The 24,479-nt window shown below is 42.1% G+C and overlaps 1 protein-coding gene across 1 annotated transcript in view; it reads left to right on the top strand.

The window, feature by feature from the left end:
• Nucleotides 1–24,479, top strand: part of LOC112246650 (cytosolic carboxypeptidase 6) — a 455,449-nt gene that overhangs the window by 355,704 nt on the left and 75,266 nt on the right. The gene's annotated exons all lie outside the window — the stretch shown is intronic.

Below are 24,479 nucleotides of genomic sequence, written 5' to 3'. Positions count from 1 at the left end.
CCTTTTTTTATATTTATGTGTCTTTTTGTATGTATTTTTGTATATATTTTTATATTTATATTGTTTTAAATGTTATTACCCTATTGCTAACAAAAAACACAGCTGCAACTAAATTGCACAAATCCTATATCACACAAATCCACAACTAGAACAACACACTAATAAAGAAGAGAACCTGATTATTACACTATTGCACTTCAAACAGGAAACACACAAACTAAATTGCACAACTGCCATCTAAAGCCGGACCTTTCTTGCCTTCCTTGATGCAAAGTCATCAATTATATCATCATAAGAAATCTGCCCAGCAATTGCATGGTTAATACTGATGACAGCAAGGCCACTAAGGCGTTCCTGTGACATGGTGGACCTCAGGTAGGATTTGATGAGCTTCAGCTTTGAAAAGCTCCTCTCTGCTTCAGCTACGGTCACTGGAAGTGTAAGACACATTCTGAGAGCAGTCCATAAATGTGGATACATTTCTGAGAGCTCCCTTTCGTGTATAAATATAATCAACTCAAGCAGGGTCATGGTCTCCGATGGCAAGTCAGGCAAGTTCTATAGTTCCTGTGCAAGCTCCCTGCCATCCAAGTCTGAGTGTTCTTTATAGTGCAGTGTCATACTAAGGGCCTCACATTGTTCTGTCAGCTCCTCATTTGAGCGACTTTGGAAGGTTGACAGCACTCCAAACTTCTCTACCACATTTTCCAATGTGGAGAATCTTTCCTGAAGGGCTGAGGTTGCAGCATCAGCAACGACATTGAGAAATGTCACCTCCAGCTTCTTCAGGGCATCACTCAAAGGCCCATCAAATGATTCATATGAAAAGTGTCGCTTTGTGGACCTCAGCCTTTTTTGTTGTAGAAAGGCTGCTACATTCATACCCTCGAAAATATCCTTTGTGCAGTCATAAAGCCTGTTGCCCTGTAGTTGCTGAGACCTCTCTGTCTTTCTGAGAAGTGACTGCAACATCCATATGCATACTGGGAGACTGCATCAGCTTGCTCACATGTTGGATCTGGCTCAAGATGTCATACCACACCACTATACAGATGCTGAAGCGGTATGATCCCACCTCCTCTGACAAGGATTGGGCCTCAATCTTTATCACAGGGTCTTTGGTGCCTCTCTCACCGCTGCTGCCTGATACCTCAGTGGCCCGACACTCTTAACTTTACTCTCAAATCAAATCAAATCAAATTTTATTTGTCACATACACATGGTTAGCAGATGTTAATGCGAGTGTAGCGAAATGCTTGTGCTTCTAGTTCCGACAATGCAGTAATAACCAACAAGTAATCTAACTAACAATTCCAAAAATACTGTCTTATACACAGTGTAAGGGGATAAAGAATATGTACATAAGGATATATGAATGAGTGATGGTACAGAGCAGCATAGGCAAGATACAGTAGATGGTATCGAGTACAGTATATACATATGAGATGAGTATGTAAACAAAGTGGCATAGTTAAAGTGGCTAGTGATACATGTATTACATAAGGATACAGTTGATGATATAGAGTACAGTATATACGTATGCATATGAGATGAATAATGTAGGGTAAGTAACATTATATAAGGTCGCATTGTTTAAAGTGGCTAGTGATATATTTACATCATTTCCCATCAATTCCCATTATTAAAGTGGCTGGAGTTGAGTCAGTGTCAGTGTGTTGGCAGCAGCCACTCAATGTTAGTGGTGGCTGTTTAACAGTCTGATGGCCTTGAGATAGAAGCTGTTTTTCAGTCTCTCGGTCCCAGCTTTGATGCACCTGTACTGACCTCGCCTTCTGGATGATAGCGGGGTGAACAGGCAGTGGCTCGGGTGGTTGATGTCCTTGATGATCTTTATGGCCTTCCTGTAACATCGGGTGGTGTAGGTGTCCTGGAGGGCAGGTAGTTTGCCCCCGGTGATGCGTTGTGCAGACCTCACTACCCTCTGGAGAGCCTTACGGTTGAGGGAGGAGCAGTTGCCGTACCAGGCGGTGTAGAAGTTTGTGAGTGCTTTTGGTGACAAGCCGAATTTCTTCAGCCTCCTGAGGTTGAAGAGGCGCTGCTGCGCCTTCTTCACGATGCTGTCTGTGTGAGTGGACCAATTCAGTTTGTCTGTGATGTGTATGCCGAGGAACTTAAAACTTGCTACCCTCTCCACTACTGTTCCATCGATGTGGATAGGGGGCTGTTCCCTCTGCTGTTTCCTGAATTACACAATCATCTCCTTAGTTTTGTTGACGTTGAGTGTGAGGTTATTTTCCTGACACCACACTCCGAGGGCCCTCACCTCCTCCCTGTAGGCCGTCTCGTCGTTGTTGGTAATCAAGCCTACCACTGTTGTGTCGTCCGCAAACTTGATGATTGAGTTGGAGGCGTGCGTGGCCACGCAGTCGTGGGTGAACAGGGAGTACAGGAGAGGGCTCAGAACGCACCCTTGTGGGGCCCCAGTGTTGAGGATCAGCGGGGAGGAGATGTTGTTGCCTACCCTCACCACCTGGGGGCGGCCCGTCAGGAAGTCCAGTACCCAGTTGCACAGGGCGGGGTCGAGACCCAGGGTCTCGAGCTTGATGACGAGCTTGGAGGGTACTATGGTGTTGAATGCCGAGCTGTAGTCGATGAACAGCATTCTCACATAGGTATTCCTCTTGTCCAGATGGGTTAGGGCAGTGTGCAGTGTGGTTGAGATTGCATCATCTGTGGACCTATTTGGGCGGTAAGCAAATTGGAGTGGGTCTAGGGTGTCAGGTAGGGTGGAGGTGATATGGTCCTTGACTAGTCTCTCAAAGCACTTCATGATGACGGATGTGAGTGCTACGGGGCGGTAGTCGTTTAGCTCAGTTACCTTAGCTTTCTTGGGAACAGGAACAATGGTGGCCCTCTTGAAGCATGTGGGAACAGCAGACTGGTATAGGGATTGATTGAATATGTCCGTAAACACACCGGCCAGCTGGTCTGCGCATGCTCTGAGGGCGCGGCTGGGGATGCCATCTCTCCCACCTTGTCTCCGTCCACATCTTCAAAGTGATGTCCACATGTTTTTTCAGGATGGCCCATCGCTGTGTGGAGGCTGAGAACAAGGTGTACAGTTTGTGTAAGATGCCAAAGTAACCAGTGGCATCGACAGAACTTTTAGTAGCATCAGCTACAACCAGATTCAATGTGTGAGCCCCACATGGCACAAATAGAGCTCTTAGATTCATTTCCATGAGTCTGGCTTGGACACCTTTGTTTTTGCCTCTCCTGTTGGCCCCATTATCATAAGACTGTCCTCTGCAGTCCTCAAAAGGAATTTTTAGCTCCTCTAATCTTTTGAGAATCGGGGATGCCAAATGTCGGCCCTCCTCTGCCTCCAAAAACACCATAAAATGTTCCTTTATGTGGGGCTCTTCCTTTTGTGATACAATTCTAATCACAACGGGTAACTGTTCAGATTTTATTTAATCTTTATTTAACTAGGCAAGTAAGTTAAGAACAAATTCTTAACTACAATGATGGCCTACCAAAAGGCAAAAGACCTCCTGTGGGGACGGGCTGGAATTAAAAATATATACAGTGGGGCAAAAAATATTTAGTCAGCCACCAATTGTGCAAGTTCTTCCACTTAAAAAGATGATAGAGGCCTGCAATTTTCATCATAGGTACACTTCAACTATGACAGACAAAATGAGAAAAAAAATTCTCCAGAAAATCACATTGTAGGATTTTTAATGAATTTATTTGCAAATAATGGTGGAAAATAAGTATTTGGTCACCTACAAACAAGCAAGATTTCTGGCTCTCACAGACCTGTAACTTCTTCTTTAAGAGGCTCCTCTGTCCTCCACTCATTACCTGTATTAATGGCACCTGTTTGAACTTGTTATCAGTATAAAAGACACCTGTCCACAACCTCAAACAGTCACACTACAAACTCCACTATGGCTAAGACCAAAGAGCTTTCAAAGGACACCAGAAACAAAATTGTAGACCTGCACCAGGCTGGGAAGACTGAATCTGCAATATGTAAGCAGCTTGGTTTGAAGAAATCAACTGTGGGAGCAATTATTAGGAAATGGAAGACATACAAGACCACTGATAATCTCCCGCAAGATCTCACCCCGTGGGGTCAAAATGATCACAAGAACGGTGAGCAAAAATCCCAGAACCACACGGGTGACCTAGTGAATGACCTGCAGAGAGCTGGGACCAAAGTAACAAAGCCTACCATCAGTAACACACTACGCCGCCATGGACTCAAATCCTGCAGTGCCAGACGTGTCCCCCTGCTTAAGCCAGTACATGTCCAAGCCAGTCTGAAGTTTGCTAGAGAGCATTTGGATGATCCAGAAGAAGATTGGGAGAATGTCATACGGTCAGATGAAACCAAAATATAACTTTTTGGTAAAAACTCAACTGTGAAGCATGGGGGTGGAAACATCATGCTTTGGGGCTGTTTTTCTGCAAAGGGACCAGGACGACTGATCCATGTAAAGGAAAGAATGAATGGGGCCATGTATCGTGAGATTTTGAGTGAAAACCTCCTTCCATCAGCAAGGGCATTGAAGATGAAACGTGGCGGGGTCTTTCAGCATGACAATGATCCCAAACACACCGCCCGGGCAACGAAGGAGTGGCTTCGAAAGAAGCATTTCAAGGTCCTGGAGTGGCCTAGCCAGTCTCCAGATCTCAACCCCATAGAAAATCTTTGGAGGGAGTTGAAGTCCGTGTTGCCCAGCAATAGTCCCAAAACATCACTGCTCTAGATGCACACATAAGGGATGCACACATAAGCACAAGTGTATGTACCCACACACGCACACACACACGTGCGGGTGCGCACAAACACACCCGAAGAATCCTGCTGGGGAGAAGTGGAAGCAAATGGGTCTTCATCCTCAGGCTCAGAAAACATTTATGAGGAGGCCTGTGTGGCTGAGGAAGTAGATGGATCCTCATTCTGGCCAGTGCCAGAAGGTGCTCCAAAATATTTCAGAAGTGCCCCTGAATTTGCATTGAAATACAGTATATGAGTCTGACAACCTAAATACATTTGATGCACAATTGATCAAACTTTCATAATAGGAACCAAATGATCCATACAACCTCCTTGGCTAATTCTAGGCATAAGACACCTCAAAGGACTCAATATATCACAAAAGTTACAAAATATCAGCATAATAGTCTTTTAAGTTAGCCTACAGCATTGGATATTCCCCTTACTCAGCTCAGTCAATACAATCACAGAAAACCTTTATGATGTCACCTCAATGAAGGTTAATCAAATCAATAATGTGCTAGTTAGATGGAAATTGTTTTTCTGCAGGCTACACACATTATCATGATGAAACTGTGTGAAATTATATCCAATGTTATGTAAGCTAGTTGGACAGAAATATTGTCGCCCTATGTGTATTAGCATAGCAAGCAACATAGGCTAACAAACATAAATGTTATACTATCCTATATCATTACATGCATAATATTATACTCATAAAGAGATGACGTAGCTGTCTGTAAATGTCTGTAAATATGTGTCTGTAAAACTAAACTCAGCAAAAAAATAAACGTCCCTTTTTCAGGACCCTGTCTTTCAAAGATAATTCATAAAAATCCGAATAACTTCACAGATCTTCATTGTAAAGGGTTTAAACACTGTTTCCTATGCTTGTTCAACAAATCATAAACAATTAATGAACATGCACCTGTGGAACGGTCCTTAAGACACTAACAGCTTACAGACGGTGGGCAATTTAGATCACAGGTATGAAAACTTAGGACACTAAAGAGGCCTTTCTACTGACTCTGAAAAACACCAAAAGAAAGATACCCAGGCTCCCTGCTCATCTGCGTGAACGTGCCTTAGGCATGCTGCAAGGTGGCATGAGGACTGCAGATGTGGCCAGGGCAATAAATTGCAATGTCCGTACTGTGAGACGCCTAAGACAGCGCTACAGGGAGACAGGACGGACAGCTGATCTTCCTTGCAGAGGCAGACTACATGTAACAACACCTGCACAGGATCGGTACAGCCAAACACAACATCTGCGGGACAGGTACCGGATGGCAACAACAACTGCCCGAGTTACACCAGGAACGCACAATCCCTCCATCAGTGCTCAGACTGTCCGCAAGAGGCTGAGAGAGGCTGAACTTAGAGCTTGTAGGCCTGTTGTAAGGCAGGTCCTCACCAGACATCACCAGCAACAACGTCGCCTATGGGCACAAACCCACCGTTGCTGGACCAGACAGGACTGGCAAAAAGTGCTCTTCACTGACGAGTCGCGGTTTTGTCTCACCAGGGTGATGGTTGGATTCAAGTTTATTGTCAAAGGAATGAGCGTAACACCGAGGCCTGTACTCTGGAGCGGGATAGATTTGGAGTCCGTCATGGTCTGTGGGGGTGTGTCACAGCATTATCGGACTGAGCTTGTTGTCTTTGCAGGCAATCTCAACGCTGTGCGTTACAGTGAAGACATCCTCCCCGCTCATGTGGTACCCTTCCTGCAGGCTCATCCTGACATGACCCTCCAGCATGACAATGCCACCAGCCATACTGCTCGTTCTGTGTGTGATTTCCTGCAAGACAGGAAAGTCAGTGTCCAGCCAGAGCCTGGATCTCAATCCCATTGAGCACGTCTGGGACCTGTTGGACCGGAGGGTGAGGGCTAGGGCCATTCCTCACCGAAATATCTGGGAACTTGCAGGTGCCTTGGTGGAAGAGTGGGTTAACATCTCACAACAAGAACAAGAATCTGGTGCAGTCCACGTGGAGGAGATGCACTGCAGTACTTAAAGCAGCTGGTGGCCACACCAGATACTGACTGTTACTTTTGATTTTGACACCCTCTTTGTTCAGGGACACATTATTCCATTTCTGTTAGTCACATGTCTGTGGAACTTGTTCAGTTTATGTCTCAGGTGGTGAATCTTGTTATGTTTGTACAAATATTTACACGTTAAGTTTGCTGAAAATAAAAGCAGTTGACAGTGAAAGGATGTTTCTTTTTTGCTGAGTTTAGTATTATGAATGAATTGTGGTTTATTTGGTTGCATTTCGTAGTGTGACTGATTTTACTAATTGAATTAGTACTGCACAATAGGTGTGCTATTTGATAGATTCCCCCACTCCCCCTACCGCAGGCTTCCAGTGGGGAGACCTGAGGTCAACCTACCCCCGCCCCCCTCCGTATCTCGTATTTCTGAGTGGGAGACCTTCTCAGGCAGTATCCTGCCTTTTGTCAGTAACCTGTCAACAATTTCCGGTGAAATTGGAGGGCGCGCAATTCGAATAGATAATTGTAAAAAGTATGGCTATAAAAGATCTAGGTATATACAAGTGTCTTATATCGGTTAAAAGCTTAAATTCTTGTTAATGTAACTGCATTGTCCGATTTACAGTAGGCTTTACAGCGAAAGCATGCCATGTGATATTTTTCATCCAGCACAGGCTTCAAAAAATCACAAATACCGATTAAATAATCACTTACTTTTTGAAAATCTTCCTCTGATTTGCAATCCAAAGGGTCCCAGCTACAACATGCATGGTCGTTTTGTTAGATAAAATCCTTCTTTATATCCCAAAAGTCAGTTTAAAACAAGTCAAACTACTTTTTAAAAAATCCTCAGGTACCCTAAAATTGAATTAAACTATAATATTTCATATGGAAAGAAGTATGTTCAATAGAAAAGTAAAATTAGCAAGTGTGCATCCTCTTTGTCGCGCGCCCACAGACTGATTTCCAATTCTGACTCCCTGTACCAAAACTCAAAATTCTTCCTCGTTTTGGAAGACACAAGCCTAAAACCTTGAACAAAGACTGTTGACATCTAATGGAAGCCATAGGAATTGCAATCTGGGAGCTGGGAGCTCTCAAAAAATTTATTTGGGTGGGTTTTTCTTTGGATTTTCTCCTACCATATCAATTGTGTTTTTGTCTCATATATTATTTTTACATTTCTACAAACGTCAAAGTATTTTCTATCCAATGGTACCAATTATGTGCCTTACTGGCTTCTGGGCCTGAGTAACAGGCAGTTTACTTTGGGCACGTAAGTCAGGCGGAAATTCTGAAAAAGGACCCTAGCCCTAACAAGCTCTAGCTCACAAACTAGAATCGGGCGCCCACTCCGACAAGGTTAATTGACCAACAGTTCCACACAGTGACATGATATCATTGACGTGACGTGCAAATGAATGATAGAAAACCGATCGCGCAAATGTCACCATTCCCCCAAAAATTGTGAGTGTGCCCCGTGCTAACCCCCAGCTAGATGGCGGCTGCACATGTCGCCCATACCTAAATCCGCCACTGCAGGACACGTACAGCACCCGATGTCACAGGAAGGCCAAAAAGATCATCAAGGACATCAATCACTCGAGCCACAGCCTGTTCACCCCGCTATCATCCAGAAGGTGAGGTCAGTACATGTGCATCAAAGCTGGGACGAGAGACTGAAAAACAGTTTCAATCTCAAGGCCATCAGACTGTTAAATAGCCATCACTATTCGGCTTTCACCCAGTTATGCAACCCTGCATCTTAGAGGCTGCTGCCCTATATCCATAGACTTGGAATCACTGGCCACGTTAATAATGGAACACTAGTCACTTTAATCATTTTAAAATAATGTTTAACATACTGCTTTACCCATCTCATATGTATATACTGTATTCTATTAAATTCAATAGATATGTTTATTGTTGTGACTTGTTAGATACTACTGCACTGTTGGAGCTAGGAACACAAGCTTTTCCCTTCACCCGCAATAAAATCTGCAAAATATGTGACCAATAACATTTGATTTGATTTAATTTGACCCAAGTCTCAAGCTCAGGAAATTGTCTATAACTTTGGCACTCTTTTGTTGTTGACAGCAGTTTTGACTGGAGTTGTGAAACCATGCAGGCGGACACATACAGATGAGCCCAATGATACATCACAGCTCTGCCAGGCATAGCATAAGCAAATCAGACACCTTGTTTGGTATTCAGATTAGCATTATGGCATTTACAGATCACACATAAGCCCTGTATGCACTCTGAATTCTTTTCCTACCATTGCTGAGATCAATCCTCACTCCCCATCTCTTCCTGTGGCTTTGACTTTGGATTTGGGACACAGGCTGGCGGGCTGTGCCTGATGTGCTGGCTTCACACTAGGCGGAGTGGGCTGGGGATTAAAAGGCAGATTGATCTGAGTATCAGACAGAGATAAGCGGACAGGGCTCCCTGATTTATTGGGGAAACAGGAAGTTAATATCAGCCCACATGCTGTAGTGGCACACAAAGTAGGAACTTTGGCAACACTGGGGGTTTAGAATGTATGAAAATGTCAAAGTCCCACTGTAATATAAGATCTGCAATTATTCCAGTGATTGAAAATCTCAACCTTTGACGATGTGGAGGTAGGGGGACAGATTTTGGGTTGTTTTGCACTGAAGTAGTCATTTGTATATTGTTGTTGAATATTGCAGTGAAATGGCACTCCTTGTGAGCAGGCCTCTTAGCCGAATCCACCTGTCTCCTATTTGTTTACCTCACAATGAATTTCCATATATTATTGCCTTACTAAGCGTGTTGTCCATCTAGGCTTTTTCTGTACTCAATGTCTGCTCAATGTCATTAACACTAACAGTTACCACATGGCTGTAATGTATTGCTCCATCCGTTATTGACAATGATATGATTCAGTGTTGCAATGATGGATGGATTGGCCTGGGAGGAACAGCCAGTGCTTTGTATCCTCAAATCAAATCAAATTGTATGAGTCACATGCACCGAATACAACAGGTGTAGACCTTACAGTGAAATGCTTACTTACTAACCCCTAACCAACAATGCAGTTTTTAAAAATACAGATAAGAATAAGAAATAAAAGTAACAAGTAATTAAAGAGCAGCAGTAAAATAACAATAGCGAGATTTATACAGGGGGGTACCGGTACCGAGTCAAAGTGCGGGGGCACCGGTTAGTTGAGGTAACATGTACATGTAGGTAGAGTTACTAAAGTGAATATGCATAGCTAATAACAGAGAGTAGCAGCGGAGTAAAAGACGAGGGGGGGCAATGCAAAAAGTCTGGGTAGCCATTTGATTAGGATTCTTATGGCTTGGGGGTAGAAGCTGTTTAGAAGCCTCATGGACCTATACTTGGCTCTCCAGTACCGCTTGTCATGCAGTATCTTTTCAGTCTCCTGATGGAGTAAAGGTTTTGTTGTGCCCTCTTCATGACTGTCTTGGTGTGCTTGGACCATGTTAGTTTGTTGGTGATGTGGACACCAAGGAACTTGAAGCTCTCAACCTGCTCCACTGCAGCCCCGTCAATGAGAATGGGGGCGAGCTCAGTCCTCTTTTTCCTGTCATCCACAATCATCTCCTTTGTCTTGATCACGTTGAGCGAGAGGTTGTTGTCCTGGCACCACACAGCCATGTCTCTGACCTCCTCCCTATAGGCTGTCTCGACGTTGTGGGTGATCAGGCCTGCCACTGTTGTGTCATCGGCAAACTTAATGATGGTGTTGGAGTCGAGCCTGGCCGTGCAGTCATGAGTGAACAGGGATACAGGAGGGGACTGAGCACACACCCCTGAGGGGCCCCTGTGTTGAGGATCAGCGTGGCGGATGTGTTGTTACCTACCCTTACCACCTGTGGGCGGCTCGTCAGGAAGTCCAGGATCCAGTTGCAGAGGGAGATGTTAAGTCCCAGGGTCCTTAGCTTATTGATGAGCTTTGAGGGCACAATGGTGTTGAACGCTGAGCTGTAGTCAATAAACAGCATTTTGAATGTTGACCTGTTTAAAGGTCTTACTCACATCGGCTGCGGAGAGCGTGATCACACGGTCTTCCAGAACAGCTGGTGCTCTCATGCATGTTTCAGTGTTATTTTCCTTGAAGCGAGCATAGAAGCAGTTTAGCTCGTCTGGTAGGCTCGTGTCACTGGGCAGCTCTCGGCTGTGCTTCCCTTTGTAGTCTGTAATGGTTTGCAAACCCTGCTACATCCGACGAACGTCAGTGCCGGTGTAGTATGATTTGATCTTAGTCCTGTTTTGATGCTTTGCCTGTTTGATGGTTCGTCAGAGGGCATAGCAGGATTTCTTATAAGCTTCCCGGTTAGAGCCTTGCTCCTTGAAAGCGGCAGCTCTAGCCTTTAGCCCAGTGTGGATGTTGGCTGTAATCCATGTCTTCTGGTTGGGGTAAGTACGTACGGTCACTGTGGGGACGGCGTCAACGATGCACTTATTGATGAAGCCAATAACTGATGTGATGTACTCCTCATTGCCATCGGAGGAATCCCGGAACATATTCCAGTCTGTGCTAGCAGAACAGTCCTGTAGCTTAGCACCTGCTTCATCTGACCACTTTTTTTATTGATCTAGCCACTGGTGCTTCCTGCTTTAATTTTTGTTTGTAAGCAGGAATCAGGAGGATAGAATTATGGTCAGATTTGGCAAATGGAGGACGAGGGAGAGCTTTGTATGCATCTCTGTGTGGAGTAAAGGTGGTCCAGATTTTTCCCCTCTGGTTGTACATTTATCATGCTGATAGAAATTTGGTCAAACGGATTTAAGTTTCCCTGCATAAAAGTCCCCGGCTACTAGGAGCGCCGCCTCTGTGTGAGCGTTTTCTTGTTTGCTTAATACAGCTCATTCAATGCAGTCTTAGTGCCAGGATCTGACTGTGGTGGTATGTGAACAGCTACGAAAAATGCAGATAAAAACTCTCCAGGTAGGTAGTGTGGTCTACAGTTTATCATGAGATACTCTACCTCAGGCAAGCAATAGCTCGAGACTTCCTTAGATATTGTGCACCAGCTGTTATTTACAAAAATACATAGTCCGCCCCCCCTTGTCTTACCAGAAGCCGCTGTTCTATCCTGCCGGTACAGCGTATAACCAGCCAGCTGTATGTTGATAGTGTCGTCGTTCAGCCACGACTCCGTGAAGCGTAAGATATTACAGTTTTGAATGTCCCGTATGTAGTTTAATCTTCCGTGTAGGTCATCGATTTTATTGTCCAAAGATTGCACATTTGTTAGCAGAATGGAAGGAAGTGGCGGTTTATTCGATCGCCTACAAATTCTCAGAAGGCAGCCCGCTTTCCGGCCCCTTTTTCTCCGCCTCCTCTACACCCAAATCACAGGGATATGGGCCTGTTCCTGAGAAAGCAGTATATCGTTCGCGTTGGCCGGGTCAGACTCGTTAACCCGAAAATAAGGATTCTGTCAGTTTGTGGTGAGTAATCTCAGTGTTATTTTCGGTCATAAGAGGCGCTAATGGCAAAATTATGTACATAATAAGTAAAAATATAAGTTACAAACAACACAAATAAACAAACTTTCTTCTCTGGCACCATCTTACCTACTGAGTCTCACCGATTAAGAGTACACTGTGTCCTTAGTCAATGCTGCAGTACTGGAGACACATTCATCTTAAACCCTCAGTTTATATTATACAGTGAAGAAGGTTATTAATTACAATGCCTTTATATTGCTGTTGGTTTTAAAAACCTATGTTTAAGACAACACAGTGACAATAGGACTGCATACTATACCGTGCATTTTAGCAAACATGATCACACACTCCATTGCCACAGTTTTGACCAACACATCACAGGATATCTACTGTATAATCAAAGGATCTGAAAACTATTTGTGCTAGGTGTTTGGTCCCTCTCAGAAACCATTGCCTTTTTTGGATATCTAAAATGACATGGCAGTTTACTATCTCATTTACAATGGTAGGAAGAGGCTGTGATGTGACATTTGCTGTAAAAGTCTGAGTCTCATTTTACCATCAGCAGTTCTCAAGATGAGAGTCTGAATAGAAACCTGACAGCGGTGATCAGCTCTGGTGTTCTATTTAGATCAGGCCTCATACAGTGCAGTTCAGTTGTATGGTTTAATTCTGTTGGGCCAGTTTGGTGTGACCCGTCTGCTGCCTTGCAGTTAAAACACACAGTTGTGAAGGATCCCCAATTCATTAAGGGAGGAAATAGTGACAGAAGGAGTCAACCATTATTTCTAAGGATACTGTGTGTGAGCACTGGAGTTCTTAGCATTGGCTGGTAAATCATTCTATTTTGGGATAGTTGGAGAAGGAGAGAGGGTTGAGCGTCACCTCTAAATGTACGCTCGCTGCCAGATCATCAAAAACCTTGGTGACCCTGAACACTATTTCACTCTCAGCGCTTGAGTTGCCATTGGTGACGGGTGGGACTCCGGAGAGACGTCAGCTCCAACAAGGATTGGTTTAATCAGCGCTGCTGCTCCCAGGCTCCCGTCCATCCGACTACAATTGATGTGCTGTCAGATAGCTAGGCCACGGCCGCCTGGTGCAGTCAGCACCTACTGATGCTTCACATTTAATCCCTTACCTGGGAGTTAGCTTAATTGGGTAGATTCTGGGACAAATGCTCTGGACACAAGTTGTGGAAACTGAAGAAAGTGGAAAGTGTGTAGAGATACATAGTCCTGCATGCATCTGTTTAGAATTCCACAAGATCTCTCTCCATAATAAACTGGTGGCCTTTTGACAGTCTTGAAGCACAGCTGTGTGTGTGTGTGTGTGTGTGTGTGTGTGTGTGTGTGTGTGTGTGTGTGTGTGTGTGTGTGTGTGTGTGTGTGTGTGTGTGTGTGTGTGTGTGTGTGTGTGTGTGTGTGTGTGTGTGTGTGTGTGTCTGTGTCTGTGTCTGTGTGTGTGTGTGTGAATTCAGTAGATCAGTTACTACAATGTAGCACACTAAAATATCCTGACCTAGTGAGATATACATGGCAGGGGCTTAATCAAGCAAGTCGTCTTGAATACTTTCTTATGCCATTTGCTCTGGCACCAAAAGTTTAAAAAGTGTTGATAGGGGACAGAATGCGGTCGGATCATCACATAATTGACATATATATTACTCTTACAGAATTTCCACGTGGGCGAGGATATTGGAAATTTAATCAAAGCCTACTAGATGATAAATTGTTTAGAACTAGTACAGAATCATTTATAACTGACTTTTTCAGACATAACATAGGTACAGCAGATCCCCTTATTGTATGGGACACTTTTAAATGTGCCTTTAGAGGCCATGCAATTCAGTACTCATCTATAAAACAAAAGCAATTTAGATCAACAGAGTCCATATTAACAAAGGAAATTGAAGGACTAACAGTACAGTTAGATAGCAATAAAAACGGTACCATAGAGGCACAGAACAAGTTAGAGGAAAAACAAAAAGAAATGGAGAAACTTATTCAAGAAAGATCAGGTGTAATATATTACAAAATAAAGTAAACTGAATGGAGTATGGGGGAAAATGCACCAAATTATTTTTCAATCTTCAATATAGAAATGTTACCAAACATTTCTTATTGAAACTTGTTACAATTGAAGGAGTCACACATGATTCACCAAATTATATTTTGAAAGAGGAAGTAAAGTACTTTAAGAATATGTTTTTGTTTCATTCTCCTCCATCTCCACTAACTGAAGCTAATTGTATGATTTTTTTTCCTCCTAATAATAATGTAAAATGAACATCTGTACAGAAAGACTCATGTGAAGGCCAAATTACAGAGGAGGAACTTCTTGGTGCAATAAAAAGCATTTAAGGCTGGGAAAACTCCAGGGCTGGATTTCTTTATTTTATTTTATATATTTATTTATTTTATTTTACCTTTATTTAACCAGGTAGGCAAGTTGAGAACAAGTTCTCATTTACAATTGCGACCTGGCCAAGATAAAGCAAAGCAGTTCGACAGATACAACGACACAGAGTTACACATGGAGTAAAACAAACATACAGTCAATAATACAGTATACGCAGAGGACCATTATTAGCATGTTTTAACCACTCCTATATAAATGGTAGATTATCAGACACACAACAAGAAGGTCTGATATCATTATTACTGAAACAGGACTCAAGTGGTATATACAGTGGGGCAAAAAAGTATTTAGTCAGCCACCAACTGTGCAAGTTCTCCCACTTAAAAAGATGAGAGAGGCCTGTAATTTTCATCATAGGTACACTTCAACTATGACAAACAAAATGAGAAAAAGAAATCCAGAAAATCACATTGTAGGATTTTTAATGAATTTATTTGCAAATTATAGTGGAAAATAAGTATTTGGTCAATAACACATATTGGATCACAAAAAAATGCAAATTTTACATCACCTTGTAGTTTACCAATGAAATGGTCTGACGGAGATGTGGGCATACTCGGTATACAAATCCAAAAAGAAAGAAATGATCTCACTCCAATACATTTTTATAGAAATTTATCAAAAATAGATAAGATCTTGCTACCATGGAAAGGAAATGACCTGTCTATTTGTGGAGAAATCCCCCTGATGAACTCTTTAGTCATATCACACTTTATCTCTTTGCTTATGGTTTTGCCTACACCTAGTGACCTGCTTTTTAAATTATATAAACAAAAAATATTGAATTTTATTTGGAATGGCAAGCCAGACAAAATTAAAAGGGCCTATTTATATAACAAATGTGAATTCAGAGGGCAGATATGATGAAATATTAAAGCATTAGACCTCTCACTAAAGGCATCAGTCATACAAAAGTTATACTTAAATCCAAACTGGTTCTCTCGTAAATTGGTTGGAATGTCTCATCCTTTGTTCAAGAATGGCCTTTTTCCCTTTATTCAGATTACACTTGCTCACTTTCGGTTGTTTGAAAAGGAAATAATCTCCAAAATATAATTATTTTTTAAACAAGCCTTAGAAAGTTGGTTGAAATTTCAGTTTGATCCACCTGAAAAGACAGAACAAATAATAAAACAAATATTGTGGTTAAACTCAAATATCCTAATTGATTAAAAAAAAATTTTTTTTTAAAGAAATGTTTAAAAAATGTATACTTTTTGTGAATAATATCATAAATAGGACTGGTGGAGTTATGTCACACATGCAGCTAACACAGACATATGGAATTGTCTGTTCTACCCAAAATTACAACCAACTAATTGCAGCATTACCACAAAAATGAAAGAGGCAAGTAGAAGGGGGAAAAAGTAAGGAACTTGTATGTCGGCCCTGTATTAAAGAACATAAATGGTTAAAGAAAAGTGTGATAAATAAAAACATATACCAATTTGATTTATGGACCAAAAAACTGACAGCTGTGCCATATAAATTGCAAAATAGTTGGGAAGAGATTTTCGATGTACCTATTCCATGGCACATGGTTTATGAATTGATATGCAAAACAACGCCTGATTCAAAACTTCAATTTTTAAAATTTAAATGACTACATGAAATTCTTGCAACCAATAGAATATTATATATATGGGGGATACAATCTTCCCAGCTCTGCAGATTTTGCTGTGAGGAGGCAGAGCCATTTGATCATTTATTTTGGTATTGTCCATTTGGCTCATTTTTGGTCAAAGGTCCAGGAATGGCTGAAGAATTGCAACATTTGTCTAGAACTAACGCTGCAGATAGCAATACTGGGTGATTTGAAAAGCCACAGTCAATCAATCAATAATATCATAATTATTTCAGCAAAAAATATATATTTTTAATTTACAATCTGTAGAAGCTATGAGAATAGAAAGGTTCAGTACTTTTGTGAAGCATCACAGCACAGTTGAGAAATATATAGCAAATATAAATTCAAAATGGATGGTGTTGAGAGATAGATGGGAGGGGTTGAAAGGAGCTGAAGGGTGGGACTAATAACAAGATAACCAATGTAAAACATACGGGGTCGGTAAAATGTATATAGGTTCAGAAATGTTGTGAAATAGCACAGTTACAAATAGAAATCAAACTGGATGGACATCAGAAATAGAGGAAGGACTAAAAACAAACTAAATATAACTATTGTAAAATAGATTGTGTCTGTAAAATGTGTATAAGGTGTATAAACTGAAGGTAGAAGCCTAAGTGTTATTGTTCATTAGTTTACTCCAATTGGGTGAAGGGTGGTAGGGTTTGCGGGGAATAATAAAGGTATATTAAAAATAAAAATAAAAAGTATGTACATCTATATAGGTATGTGTATGTATATGTAAATGTATATGTATGCATATGTGTATGTGTATGTACGTGTATGTATATGGATATGGATATATATATATATATATATATATATATATATATATATTTACAAAAAAAAGATATGGGGGATTGGAAATGATGCAGACAATTACATTGATGGAAGCAACAATCTTTCCGCAATATTAAGCTGATCCACCCTTTAAAAAAATTATAACAAATAAAAAAATACTATGTAGCACATGGGTTGACTATTACTGGCAGCACAGAGGCAAGTAATCATGCATCTGCCATACTGGTGAAAAAGTCTGTAGGAGAGGAATCTGTTTTCTTTCAGTTAGTAGCCATGCTGAGCTACATACCCCATCTGTCCATATTGCCTTGTTCTCCCTTGGATCTGATCTCAACTATCCCCTTATTTCAACCTCAACCTCAGTTTGCAAGATTCCATGTCTCTAAGCCACCAATTGTAGGCAGTGTGAAAGACTGCCCCAAATGTTATCGTTGTTTTTGTTTTTTACCAATATAATCTAAATTGCTTGCAGTGTTTCTTTATCATCTCCCACTGGGCACAAATTGATTAAATCAACGTTGTTTCAACATAATTTGTCAACGTACTGTGACGTGGAATCTATGTGGAAAATACGTTGGACTGGAATAAAGTCATCAACAGAAACGGATCTTTTCAGGGTAAAATTTCAACTACAAGATTACGTCATGGTAACTATGTAAAAAATATGTTGAATTTGTACCTTTGAAACAACATCAGATCTTAAACGTAATATCCACTATAAGAAAAACAACAATAAGCTGTGAAGCACCTCCTACTGGATCATTCATTTATCTACAGTTATCCCTTTGGTTTCCCTTCCAGGGTTTTAACCAAGCCCAGCCCTGTTGATATTTGTCATTGACTACCAATGTGCTATTGTGAGAATGATTTCTGGGAAATCTACAATTAATAGATTCAATGTTGTTATCGAAGAATTTCCAAAGGGTAGGCTCAACAGCAAATTAAATGTAACCATACTTCATCAATTATATATCATCAATGTTGCTCTTTAGACCTAGCGGTATATACTGTAGCATTTGGGAAGTCAACAGCTATTGTTTCAATTCAGCCCAGGATTCAACTAAAAATAGACAATACATATAGGCCTAGAGTTTCACTCTGGTTGATTTCAAATGGAATCATGGAAAGTTAATAATAAATGTGTTGAATTCACATCTCCATCTGGACCAAAAATTGTAGTTAAAAAATAGGATTAAATCAAATCAAACTGTATTTAAGGTGCATTTCAAGGTTGATTTGATTTAGTCCTATTAATTAATTACACTCGTGTGAATTGGCCTATGTGGATAGGGCTACATTTAAATGTTTTTTACAGAAGAAATATGAAATTCATATACATAAGCATGGTACTGTAGCAATTGAAAGGGAACAGTTAGGAGATTATGGAAAAATGATTAGACCAAAGTTTAAGACACAACAGTTCACCTGACACAAGACTGAAACATTACACTGTTGATTTTATGTGCATTTTGCATTTACTGTACTTTTTGCCGCATTTGTTGTTAATGAATTTAGAAAATACTCTGGATACATTCAGTGAAATTATAAGAATATTCCTGGAAAATGTGGGGAAGGTGCAACATAAGACAAAACATGACAAAGGTTTGAGTGACAGGTCTAACTGGTGTCTCCAAGTGGCCACACGCCTCCCTAATATGTGCACAGTTCCTATGTCATTTCAAGGCACTTTTATGACTCAAAGAAGAGTCTTCAAATATAAGGTGCTTTTTTGAGCTCTCCTGGATGTGCTGTTGAAGAACTAGTGTAAGCACACCTGTAGTTGTTTTGTTTGGAACACAACCCTGCATCACACAATTACTTTTGTTGTTTATGCCCATTATAAATAGCCATCTGGGTCAGGTGGGCATCATTTGAAAGCTTGCTCTATTGCCAACATGACTTGCGATCTTGTGATCTTACAATGTTAGGCGTTCACAAGGCAATTCCGAGAAACAGATCTTAATTATGGTGCACATAGAAAGGAGTCATGAGTGCATTCAGGTGCATTCTGCTGCAATTTTTCTTCACAATAGACAAACATAGGCTCATTCTGTTCAGAACAACCCAGGATATGACACCATGTCATCTTGTAACTGTACATCAAACGTTGACACTGTATGTGACATGAGTTTTATGATCAAGTTGTATTTGTCACATGTGCCTTATGTGCCTGTCACATCTGACTTTACCGTGAAATGCTTGTTTAAGAGCCCTTCTCAACGATGCAGAGTTAAAAAATTAAATAGTAACACTAGAGGAATAAAATAAAATACACAAGAATGGAGCCATATACAGGGAGTACCAGTACCAGATCAAGGTGGAGCTATATACAGGGAGTACCTGTACCAGATCAATGTGGAGCTATATACAGGAGTACCTGTACCAGATCAAGGTGGAGCTATATACAGGAGTACCTGTACCAGATCAATGTGGAGCTATATACAGGGAGTACCTGTACCAGATAAATGTGGAGCTATATACAGGAGTACCTGTACCAGATCAATGTGGAGCTATATACAGGGAGTACCAGTACCAGATCAATGTGGAGCTATATACAGGGAGTACCTGTACCAGATCAATGTGGAGCTATATACAGGAGTACCTGTACCAGATCAATGTGGAGCTATATACAGGGAGTACCTGTACCAGATCAATGTGGAGCTATATACAGGGAGTACCAGTACCAGATCAAGGTGGAGCTATATACAGGGGAGTACTTGTACCAGATCAATGTGGAGCTATATACAGGGAGTACCTGTACCAGATCAATGTGGAGCTATATACAGGGAGTACCTGTACCAGATCAATGTGGAGCTATATACAGGGAGTACCTGTACCAGATCAAGGTGGAGCTATATACAGGGGAGTACTTGTACCAGATCAATGTGGAGCTATATACAGGGAGTACCTGTACCAGATCAATGTGGAGCTATATACAGGGAGTACCTGTACCAGATCAAGGTGGAGCTATATACAGGGGAGTACTTGTACCAGATCAATGTGGAGCTATATACAGGGAGTACCTGTACCAGATCAATGTGGAGCTATATACAGGAGTACCTGTACCAGATCAATGTGGAGCTATATACAGGGAGTACCTGTACCAGATCAATGTGGAGCTATATACAGGGAGTACCTGTACCAGATGAATGTGGAGCTATATACAGGGGAGTACTTGTACCAGATCAATGTGGAGCTATATACAGGGGAGTACTTGTACCAGATCAATGTGGAGCTATATACAGGGAGTACCTGTACCAGATCAATGTGGAGCTATATACAGGGAGTACCTGTACCAGATCAATGTGGAGCTATATACAGGGAGTACCTGTACCAGATCAATGTGGAGCTATATACAGGGGAGTACCAGTACCAGATCAATGTGGAGCTATATACAGGGAGTACCTGTACCAGATCAATGTGGAGCCATATACAGGGAGTACCAGTACCAGATCAATGTGGAGCTATATACAGGGAGTACCTGTACCAGATCAATGTGGAGCCATATACAGGGAGTACCAGTACCAGATCAATGTGGAGCTATATACAGGGAGTACCAGTACCAGATCAATGTGGAGCTATATACAGGGAGTACCTGTACCAGATCAATGTGCAGAGGTACGAGGTATTTCAGGTAGATATGTACATTAAGGCAGGGTATAGTGACTTGGCATCAGGATAGATAATTATAAGAGTAAAATAAAGAACAGAGTAGTAGCAGCAAATGATGTGTAAAAGGGTGAGCATGTGTGTAATGTGTACAGTGCCTTCAGAAACTATTCACACCACTTGACTTTTTCCAGATCTTGTTACAGCCTACATTGAAAATGGATTATTGATTCCACGCTTCAAGACTGCTTCGATCACTTGGATTGGGATATGTTCCGCTTTGCCTCCAACAACAACATTGACGAATACGCTGATTCGGTGAGCGAATTCATTAGAAAGTGCATCGGCGATGCTATACCCACAGCAACGATTAAAACATTCCCAAACCAGAAACCTACCACTACAGTGGTAGGCTTGATTACCAACAACGACGAGACGGCCTACAGGGAGGAAGTGAGGGCCCTCGGAGTGTGGTGTCAGGAAAATAACCTCACACTCAACGTCAACAAAACAAAGGAGATGATTGTGGACTTCAGGAAACAGCAGAGGGAGCACCTCCCTATCCACATCAACGGGACAGTAGTGGAGAGGGTAGTAAGTTTTAAGTTCCTCGGCGTACACATCACGGACAAACTGAATTGGTCCACCCACACAGACAGCATTGTGAAGAAGGCGCAGCAGCGCCTCTTCAACCTCAGGAGGCTGAAGGAATTTGGCTTGACACCAAAAGCACTCACAAACTTCTACAGATGCACAATCGAGAGCATCCTGTCGGGCTGTATCACCGCCTGGTACGGCAACTGCTCCGTCCACAACCGTAAGGCTCTCCAGAGGGTAGTGAGGTCTGCACAACGCATCACGGGGGGCAAACTACCTGCCCTCCAGGACACCTCTACCACCCGATGTCACAGGAAGGCCATAAAGATCATCAAGGACAACAACAACCCGAGCCACTGCCTGTTCACCCCGCTATCATCCAGAAGGCGGGGTCAGTACAGGTGCATCAAAGCAGGGATCGAGAGACTGAAAAACAGCTTCTATCTCAAGGCCATCAGACTGTTAAACATCCACCACTAACATTGAGTGGCTGCTGCCAACATACTGACTCAACTCCAGCCACTTGCATGGTTAAGCATGCCAATCAAGCAACCAAGCTAAAATGGCTCAATCTCCCCCCCATCCATCCATTGTGGCCCTTGTGTCCATAGGAGTGGTGTCTGGAGACATGGTGCTGGGGGGCCAGTGTGACTGTGATGCCCTCTAGTCAACCTCTCATCCCTGGAGGGTAACAGAGGGGACCTCGGTGTTAACACTATGACCTACCACAGCTCCATGGACACAGTCTCTTGTGTCTCATCAAATATTGAATACAGAGAATTATGAAAATATTTGATTTTTTTAAAGATAAGCTTAGTCTCTTATACTTCACTCACTCTCCCACGCACACACACGCTCACACAGCAGCATTAAGTGTTGTGGAGGGATTTGGCATCTGTTAGTGAGCATCTGTCTGTGGAGTCTCACATTCTCACAAACTTGCCTTATTTAAATGGTTCAAATGAAATGATTTCGGTGGCGAAGAGACTCCTTCCTTTGAATTTCTCACTCTTTTTTTCTTGAGCAGGATTCCAACTGGCTTCAATTAATAGAGAATCCAAATAAATCTTGAATTCTTCATTCTTTTTCATTTAAGCTAATTATGGCACAAAATGAAGACCATTGCGGTGAAACTCCACAAAAGGGGCTGACATTGACAGACAATGTCACTGTCACAGGGCCACTCTCTGCCGGGATGCTAATCACCACAGTTTCATATTCCTGCATGTGTATTCTCCTCTCCACTGTCCTCTATCAATGCTTTCCCTCCCTTCCTCTCTCCCTCTCATTCCTCTTTCTTCTTCTCTCCAACTCCGTCTCTCTCCTCCTCTCCATCTCTCCCTCTCTCTATGTAGGGTGTTAATGGAAATTAACTAATTGTTGCAACATTTAATGATTATATAATGCATTAAATCTAGCTTGTTACTTGCTAAGCAATTTTGTTACATTTCAAGGGCAATCAATTTGTATTAGGCTAGATAAAATCTGCCCGCCTCTGTCATGAGAGACAGAGGGAACATTGTGCTGCTCCCCAGACTAGATATTCATGACAAGCCACTGCCATTCTCAACAACGACTCTAACCTACATATATACAATGTGTCAGTCATATGGAGGTCACTTACTGTCTGCCTCCCTATGTGCTGAATTGACAGGAAATTGATCATTCAAGGGTATGTTTATTTAATTGTGTTTGCTTGTTTCATGTCCTTCTATTTATTTATATATATTTTATTATTTTTCATGGTATCCAATTGGTTGTTACAGTCTTGTCTCATCGCTGCAACTCCCGTACGGACTCGGGAGAGGCGAAGGTCGAGAGCCGTGCATCCTCTAAAACACAACCCAACCAAGCCACACTGCTTCTTGACACAATACCCACTTAACCCGGAAGCCAGCCTCACCAATGTATCGGAGGAAACACTGTACACCTCTCAACCGTGTCAGTGTGCACTGCGCCCGGCCTGCCTCAAGAGTCGGTAGTGCGCGATGGGACAAGGACATCCCTGCCAGCCAAACCCTCCCCTAACCCGGACGGTGCTGGGACAATTGTGCGCCGCCCCATGGGTCTCCGGTCATGGGGCGGAGACCCAAAAAATGAAAAGCTGAAACGTCTTGACTCTAAGTATTCTACACTTTCGTTATGGTAAGCCTAAATAAGTTCAGGAGTAAAATGTGCTTAACAAGTCACATAATAAGCTGCATGGACTCTGTGTGCCATAATAGTGTTTAGATGACTACCACATCTCTGTACCCCACATATACAGATAATTTAAATTCTTTAACTTGGGTCAAACGTTTCAGGTAGCCTTCCACAAGCTTCCCACAATAAGTTGGCAGAATTTTGGCCCATTCCTCCTGCCAGAGCTGGTGTAACCGAGTCAGGTTAGTAAGCCTCCTTGCTCGCACACACTTTTTCAGTTCTGCCCACAAATATTCTATAGAATTGAGGTCAGGGCTTTGTAATGGCCACTCCAATACCTTGACTTTATTGTCCTTAAGACATTTTGCCACAACTTTGGAAGTATGCTTGGGGTCATTGTCCATTTGGAAGACCCATTTGCGACCAAGCTTTAACTTCCTGACTGAAGTCTTGAGATGTTGCTTCAATGTATCCACATAATTTTCCACCCTCATGATGCCATCTATTTTGTGAAGTGCACCAGTCCCTCCTGCAGCAAAGCACCCCCACAACATGATGCTGCCACCAAGTGCTTCACGGTTGGGATGGTGTTCTTTGGCTTGCACGCCTCCCCTTTTTCCTCCAAACACAACAATTGTCATTATGGCAGGTCTATTTTTCAGACCAGAGGACATTTCTCCAAAAAGTACGATCTTTGTCCCCATGTGCAGTTGCAAACCGTAGTCTGGCTTTTTTATGGCGGTTTTGGAGCAGTGGCTTCTTCCTTGCTGAGCGTTCAGGTTATGTCTATATAGGACTCGTTTTACTGTGGATATAGATACTTTTGTACCTGTTTCCTTTACTGTTCTGGGATTGATTTGCACTTTTTGCACCAAAGCACATTCTTCTCTAGGAGACAGAACGCATCTCCTTCCTGAGCGGTATGATGGCTGAGTGGTCCCATGGTGTTTATACTTGCGCACTATTGTTTGTACAGATGAACGTGGTACCTTCAGGCATTTGGAAATTGCTCCCAAGGATGAACCAGACTTGTGGAGGTCTTGACTGATTTGTTTTGATTTTCCCATGATGTCAAGCAA

Source organism: Oncorhynchus tshawytscha, linkage group LG01, assembly GCF_018296145.1.
Source record: "Oncorhynchus tshawytscha isolate Ot180627B linkage group LG01, Otsh_v2.0, whole genome shotgun sequence".
Taxonomy (NCBI): domain Eukaryota; kingdom Metazoa; phylum Chordata; class Actinopteri; order Salmoniformes; family Salmonidae; genus Oncorhynchus; species Oncorhynchus tshawytscha.
This window is presented reverse-complemented; position numbering and strand designations above follow the sequence as displayed.